The sequence below is a fragment of the Bos indicus genome, chromosome 28 (genome assembly GCF_029378745.1).
Source record: "Bos indicus isolate NIAB-ARS_2022 breed Sahiwal x Tharparkar chromosome 28, NIAB-ARS_B.indTharparkar_mat_pri_1.0, whole genome shotgun sequence".
In the NCBI taxonomy this organism is placed as follows: Eukaryota; Metazoa; Chordata; class Mammalia; order Artiodactyla; family Bovidae; genus Bos; species Bos indicus.
Window position 1 is genome coordinate 19,804,139 of NC_091787.1, and position 7,612 is coordinate 19,811,750.

The 7,612-nt window shown below is 40.7% G+C and overlaps 1 pseudogene; it reads left to right on the top strand.

Moving 5' to 3' along the window:
• On the top strand, positions 1 to 3,633 carry LOC109553617 (small ubiquitin-related modifier 3 pseudogene; annotated as a pseudogene).
• Positions 3,634 to 7,612: the final 3,979 nt, after the last annotated feature.

The following is a 7,612-nucleotide window of genomic DNA, read 5'->3' on the forward strand; positions in this document are numbered from 1 at the left end:
ATGGTGGCTTGTAGGAGGGCAGATCCCACGCCCAAGGTGTGATACTTCATCCAGTTTCAAAAGTAGAGCAGCAACTTGGCACAGATGAGGCTCTTATCAGATAGAGAGAAGAGACAAAGGATTTGAGAAGGAACACAAGGTTTGTGTCTTAATATAAGCAAAGACTTCAGCATTTTTTTGTAACTGCCCACTGTGTAGACTTTGCGCCTGTCACTTCTTCCCTTCTAATTCATTCTCCATGCAGTACCTGGACTCATCTTCCAGATCCACATCTTTCATCAGCTCTCCCCAGTTTATACCATGGCATGTCAGGTTCCACTGTATCCCCTGGCCTGTTTATCAGTATTCTTATTAAAGACAATTTTACCAAAAGAATAGACAGTCAGTCCTATCAAGCTTTCATTAGCATTTATTGGGGGTTTTTTTCTGACTCAAAAATTAAAACACTGATTTTGGAAAATAATAAAAGTCTAAAAAAGGAAGTAAAAATCAATTACCTTTAAGGAGAAAACTTCTGTTAACATTTTGGAGTACTGTCTGGCCATGTTTTATCTTTGTATATATATGCATTTTTTAAATTATCAGGCATATATTAAATAAAGTTATACTTCAATAATTACTATGTTGAAGTTTATATTCAATCAAAAATATATGTCAAGACCACTCAAATTGTTCAACTTTATGGCAATTTTTCATTTCTTTGTTTTATTGTCCTGTTACTTAAGAGTGCTTTGAAAATGTATGTTTACATTTCAGAAATAGAGCACTTTAAAAAAGCCCTCTGGGGAAAAAAACTCTCTGTAAACATACCTTCTTTTCAATATATTTTCCTGCTTTGTTTTGAATAAAATAGCTTAATAATAAATAATAAATAGATTAATCTAAAAATCATAATGCAACTAACTATTAACATTTGTTCTACTACACTGAGAAAGATAATTTAAGGCAATTTGCTGCTTTCCACATCATGGCCTAAAACTTTATACAAAAGTTGCCCTATATTAAGGACTTAACAAAAAAGTATTTTATGATTCTGTGTGTGTGCTCATTCTCTCAGTCATGTCCGACGCTTTGCCATCCCATGGACTGTAGCCCACCAGGCTCCTCTGTCCATGGGATTTTTCAGACAAGAATAAGGGAACAGATTGTCATTCCCTCCTCCAGGGGACCTTCATGACCCAGGGATCGAACTTCTGTTTCCTCCTTGGCAGGTGGATTCTTTACCACTGAGCCACCTGTGAAGCCCTTTATGATTCTATAAATACCAATATAACACTTTAACTTTTTTATCAATAAATTGGTATATTAGCATCACAAATTACTGTTTTTTCCTAACCTGTCAAGTATGGACTGTCCATAGCAGTTGATTAAAGTGCTATGTGTTTTAAAAAAAAATCTCGGTCAAGCCTAGATCTTGAAAGCAATAGCAGAGAAAGTTAATCTTTAAAAATCATTAAGCTTTATTAAAACTGCATCAGCATATCCACACACACAAAAAGCTACTAAATAGTGAATGCTTGTGTAATTTATTTAAATTTTAAAAGTCTAAAGTTTAAGAAACTATGAAATCAAATTGAATCCATATTAGTATGAAAACCCTTGTATGAGGTTTATTAGAGCAACAGAAACAACACCATCCTAACTTTTCTAAAACTTATTTTAAACCATCACTTCAACTGTATAAAGCTTTTAGAATGCAAATAACATCGCACAAAAGTGATCTTAGAAAAGTGTAGTTATAATTTTGAATACTGGGACATTTAACTATTTAGTCTTTATTTAACGACTGAAGTCTTTGTTCCTTGAGAACATATTAATATATTTATAAATGAAAGACATCTCTTGTCTAATGATTTGTTAGAGAACCACTCATGGTTCATTAGATAAGCATTAGATTATTTTACTTCATTCAATTAGAAAAAAAAATCTGTATGTTGGCCATGTTTCATTTCACACATGGTATTATTTTCTTAAGCCTTCAATTTAAGGGTATAAATTATAGAAAGCAAAGCATAACATTCTCAACTAACATTACAATTATATTCAAATGACTCAAACTGTAAGTAATCATTTTTAAAATCTAAGTTTTCAAAAGTATATTAAAACAAAACATAATCTGATTCATATTAACTACCAGCTCATTTATACTTAAAAATCAAGTTTTTTTAGTTACAAAAGCAGATTAAAATTTTTCCCCTGCTCTTAGAAACAGAGTTCTGATGTACATAATGAATCTAAGTCAGCATTCACAAAGGCTACCTAAAATTCTATCATCTTTCAGCTTAATGTCAGGTTAACCATAATTATGCAGAAACAATTCAAAATTAGAGTTTACAATGGAAGTGTCAGCAAGTCATAACTTAGATATCACCAAAGTCGTAACTTGAGATATAACATCACAGATATTATACTGTTTCCCATCAAATACCACAGATGGCAATATACAACAGACAGAGTTTCCAGAAAACTAAAGCTATCAGAGCTATAAATAAGCAACGCATTATATACTGGAACACAGCAAGGCCAAAGCATTAATGCTATTAAAAAGGGAATAGGATGTGAAACAAATGTCTCTAAAATATAAAACATAAGCAGATCACAAACCAAAACATGTCACTTTACATTTATTTATAAATCTATGTTTTGATAATTATTTTTATAAAGAAAACATTTATTTCTACACTGTGTCAGGCAGTGATTCTTTTTTTCTGCCTCCCTGAATACGGTGCACTCTTCAAACCCTTTTCCTGACTGGCATTATCACATCAAGATTTCTCCTTGCTGCCACCTCCTTCTGCCGCTCCTGGCGCGGCTTGGAGGTTCCCTGCGGACCTGGTGCCGCCTTTGTGAAGCGGCTGCTGAGGAGACTCCAGCGCTCACCGTGGCGGACGAAAAGGAAGGAGTCAAGACTGAGAACTACGTATTAATTTGAAGGTGGTGGGGCAGGATGGTTCTGTGGTGCAGTTTAAGAGGCATACACCTCTCAGTAAACTGTTGCTGCTGCTGCTGCTAAGTAGCTTCAGTCGTGTCCGACTCTGTGCGACCCCATAGACGGCAGCTCACCAGGCTCCCCCGTCCCTGGGATTCTCCAGGCAAGAACACTGGAGTGGGTTGCCATTTCCTTCTCCAGTGCTTGAAAGTGAAAAGTGAAAGTGAAGTCGCTCAGTCGTGTCTGACTCTTCGCGACCCCATGGACTGCAGCCTACCAGGCTTCTCCGTCCATGGGATTTTCCAGGCAAGAACACTGGAGTGGGGTGCCATCGCCTTCTCCTTTTCAGTAAACTAATGAAGGCCTAGTGTGAAAGACAGGATTTGTCAATGAGGCAGATCAGATTCCGATTTGACCGGCAGCCAATCAATGAGAAAGACACACCTGCAGTTGGAGAAGGAAGATGAAGATACGATTGATGTATTCCAGCAGCAGACAGGATGTGTCTACTAAAAAGGGAACCTGCTACTTTACTCCAGAACTCTGCTCCTCCAGACCAAGAAGACATTCTCAAATAGAAAACTACAATTTGGTTCCACCACATGCTGACTACTACAGTATAGTTTCTCTATTCCTTCCTTTTCCCCTTCCCCATTCCTTTATTGTACATAAAGTAACTGGTGTATGTGCACAAACATATTGCATTTTTTAAAAAACTAAATCGCCAGTGGTATGTTTTGATTGACATCAAATGCAGACGGGTTGGGGAAAATTACTGATTCTGTGAAAATACCCTTTTTTCTCCATTAGTGGCATGCTCATCAGCTGTTATTTTTATATTCCAGTAAGTTATTTTGCTCTCACTGTTTAACAAAAAAAAGAACAACATAAAAATTCTTGCATATTTTGTTCGATTGGCCAATTTTAATGTTTTTTATTTATCATTGTAAAACCAAGGACAATTTTATAACTTTTTTTGTATGTAGCTGTTACTTTTTTGTACTTTTTGTATGTAGCTGTTACATGTAGGCTGATCTATCTTTAAGTAGGGATAAATGGCTTCCCTTGTGACCAGGCTGGTAAAGAATCCACCTGCTATGCGGGAGACCTGGGATCGATTCCTCGGTTGGGAAGATCCCCTGGAGAAGGGAAAGGCTACCCTCTCCAGTATTCTGGCCTGGAGAATTCCATCGACTATATGGTCCCTGGGGTTGCAAAGAGTTGGACACGGCTGAGCAACTTTCACTTAAATTACTCTAAAAGAAATTAATCCTAGATAGTTTTCCATCCAAGTCAAGTGTCTTGTTGTTTAAATAAGCTTCTTGTTTAAAATGAAGAAAACAAACAAAAAAGATTTCTCCTTAAGAAACATTGAGCAGGCTCTTGAGTTCCTTCTTCCTCTGCCCAACTCAGGGCCTCTGCTAGCCTGTTTCTATTCTCAGGGGCCTGTCCTCCTATGGATGAAGTGGTGGGGGAGTCAGGGGGCATGCTTGAGCTTCTGTGCTGCCTGTTTACCACCAGCCACAGGCAGGCCTTGAGGGATGGGGCTCTTTCTGCTAAAGCTTCTAAGCCATACAAATCTAATGGAGTTCCACCTTAGTTTTCTCTTAGTGTAGAAGTCTTACACTTCTTGCTGCCTATTCCCAGAGGAGGCAGCCACAAACCCCACTGTTCTCAGTCTAGCCTGAATCTATCTGGATGTTTCTATCATCTCCTCACACAGACTCCACCCCAAAAGGGGTGAAGTGTGGGCACCTGCATCCAACTTCCTTCTCCTAATCCCTCCTTTCATCTCCCCTCCCTAAACTGAAGCTTTCCCTAAACTTCCCTTTTGGACTGGAGGGCTCTGCTCTTACATCTCGTTTTAGTTCTGTGCAAGGTAACCTTTGCCCTTTCTCTTCCCTGGGGCCACAATGGTGGATTGGCTGCAAAGGAACACAATTTATGGTAGGAATTAAAAAAAAAATACACATCAGTTCAGCATGTTCTAGATAATCCTCATTATGCTATGGTAAATGTTATCCAATATTGCTGATAACTACACAGTTTTCAAAGCACTTTCTTATCTGTTATCGCATTACCGTCATGTTACAACAGGATGGTTGGGTTCCCAGAAAACAGACTCTGAGACAGAAATTTACATGCAGGAAGTTTCTGGGGGCGAGGGCTCTCAGGAACAGCATCCGCAGGGGATTGAAGGAAACAAAACTGGGCAGATAAAGAGGTTGGACTGTGATGCGTGGAACAGAGGGCTTGGCCAGTCTCACACAGAGCTCTGGAGTTGGGATAACACTTCATATTTTTACCAAATTGAGGCAAGAGGGCCTGTCCTTTACAGTCCTGAAATTACAGTCATTGCATATGAGCTGCTTCCTGGGAAGAGGATGTGACCTTGGGTAGGGCAGCTGCTTTTAGCTACAAGCAATTCTCTAGAGGGACTAAGATGAGAACTGTTAGCCAACGAGCCCCAGGCAGCTGGAGAATGAGTGCTGCAGCCCTGAAGCGGGGCTTGGGGAATCATCAGGGCATCCACTGTATTTTACCAAAAGTGAACCTGCTTCCTGCCCCTTCTCCATATTTCATGCATGGGAACCTGGGACACTGGGAGCATAAGAAGATCAAGTTCTCAGAGCCAGTGAGTAACTTGCTGTGTTCATGGCTCAGGCACGTCCAGCTTTTTGTGACACCGTGTACAGTAGCCCACCAGGCTCCGCTGTCCATGGAATTCTCCATGATACTGAGTGAGTTGAATTCCAGTATCTTGCTGGTTGAGTTCCAGCAAGAATACTGGGGTGGGTTGCCATTTTCTTCTCCAGGGATCTTCCTGACTCAGAAATCAAACCCCCGTCTCCTGCATTATAGGCAGATTCTTTACCATCTGAGTCACAAAGAAAGCCCAGTGAGTAACTGACATATTTTATTTGGCCTGCAAAATGATTCTATCAGGTATATCTTGTTAACCTCCCTTTTGCTGGCTCTCTGTGCACCAGTGCCAAACAAAAATATGGAGACAGAGTTATGGAGAAGGAGGAAAGACTGACTTTATTTCTTCGCCAGGCAAAGGGGGAACACAGTAGGCTAGAGCCTCAGGAACTATGCCCCCTGCCCAACTCCTGGGGAGTGTGCGTATGTGTGTGCGCACACGTGCACATCCACGCACACACTCAGTTGCATCTGACTCTTTGCGACCCCATGGACTTTGGCTCATGAGGCTCCTCTGTCCAGGGATTCTCCAGGCAAGAATATTGGAGTGGGTTGCCAATCCCTTTTCCAGGGGCTCTCCCCAACCCAGGGATCAAGTCTGTGTCTCCTGCATTGCAGGTGATGCCTTTACTACTGGGCCACCTGGGAAGCCCACCCCTGGGGAATAGGGAGAGGATATGTAGTCATGTGTTCTTACACTGTTCATAAGGTTCCAGATGAACCAAGAACTTCCAGATGTACAAGCTGGATTTAGAAAAGGCAGAGCAACCAGAGATCAAATTACCAGTATTCATTGGATCATAGAGAAAGCAAGGGAATTCCAGAAAAACATCTACTTCTTCTTCACTGACTACGCTAAAGCCTTTGACTCTGCAGATCACAAAAACTGGAAAATTCTTAAAGTGATGGGAATACCAAACCACCTTACCTGCCTCCTGAGAAATCTGTATGCAGGTCAAGAAGCAACAGTTAGAACTAGACATGGAGCAAAGGACTAGTTCCAAACTGGGAAAGGAGCGCAACAAGGCTGTATACTGTCACCATGTTTATTTAACGTCTATGAAGAGTACATTATGTGAAACGCTGTGCTGGATGAAGCAGAAGCTGGAATCAAGATTGCTGGGAGAAATATCCACAACCTCAGATATGCAGATGATACCACTCTAATGGCAGGAAGTGAAGAAGAACTAAAGAGCTTCTTGATGAGGGTGGTGGAGGAGAATGAAAAAGCTGGCTTAAAACTCAACATTCAAAAAACTAAAATCATGACATGCGGTTCCATCACTTCATGGCAAATAGAAGGGGGGTACAGTGGAAGCAGTGACAGGTTTTATTTCTTTGGCCGCCAAAATGTGTATAGACAGTAAGTGCACCCAGGAAATTAAAAGATGCTTGCTCCTTGGAAGAAAAGCTATGATCAACCTAGACAGCCTATTAAAAAGCAGAGATATTACTTTGCCAACAAAGATCCGTGTGGTCAAAGCTACGGTTTTTCCAGTAGTTAGGTATGGATATGAGAGTTGGACCATAAAGAAAGCTGAACACTGAAAAATTGATGCTTTTGAACTGAGGGTTAGAGAAGGCTCTTCAGAGTCCCTTGGACTCCAAGGACATCAAACCAGTCAATCCTAAAGGAAATCAGTCCTAAATATTCTTTGGAAGGACTGATGCTGAAGCTGAAACTCCAATATTTTGGCCACCTGATATGAAGGACTCACTCACTGGAAAAGACCCTGATGCTGGGAAAGATTGAAGGCAGGAGGAGAAGGGGACGACAGAGGATGAGATGGTTGGATGGCATCACAGACTCAATGGACATGAGTTTGAGCAAACTCCTGGAGATGGTGAAGGACAGGGAAGCCTGGTGTGCTACAGTCAATGGGCTGCAGAGTTGGACACCACTCAGTGACTGAACAAAAACAGCAGTGTGTAGTCAGGCAGGCTATGTGATAAGGATCAAGGCAGTAACAATTCTACATT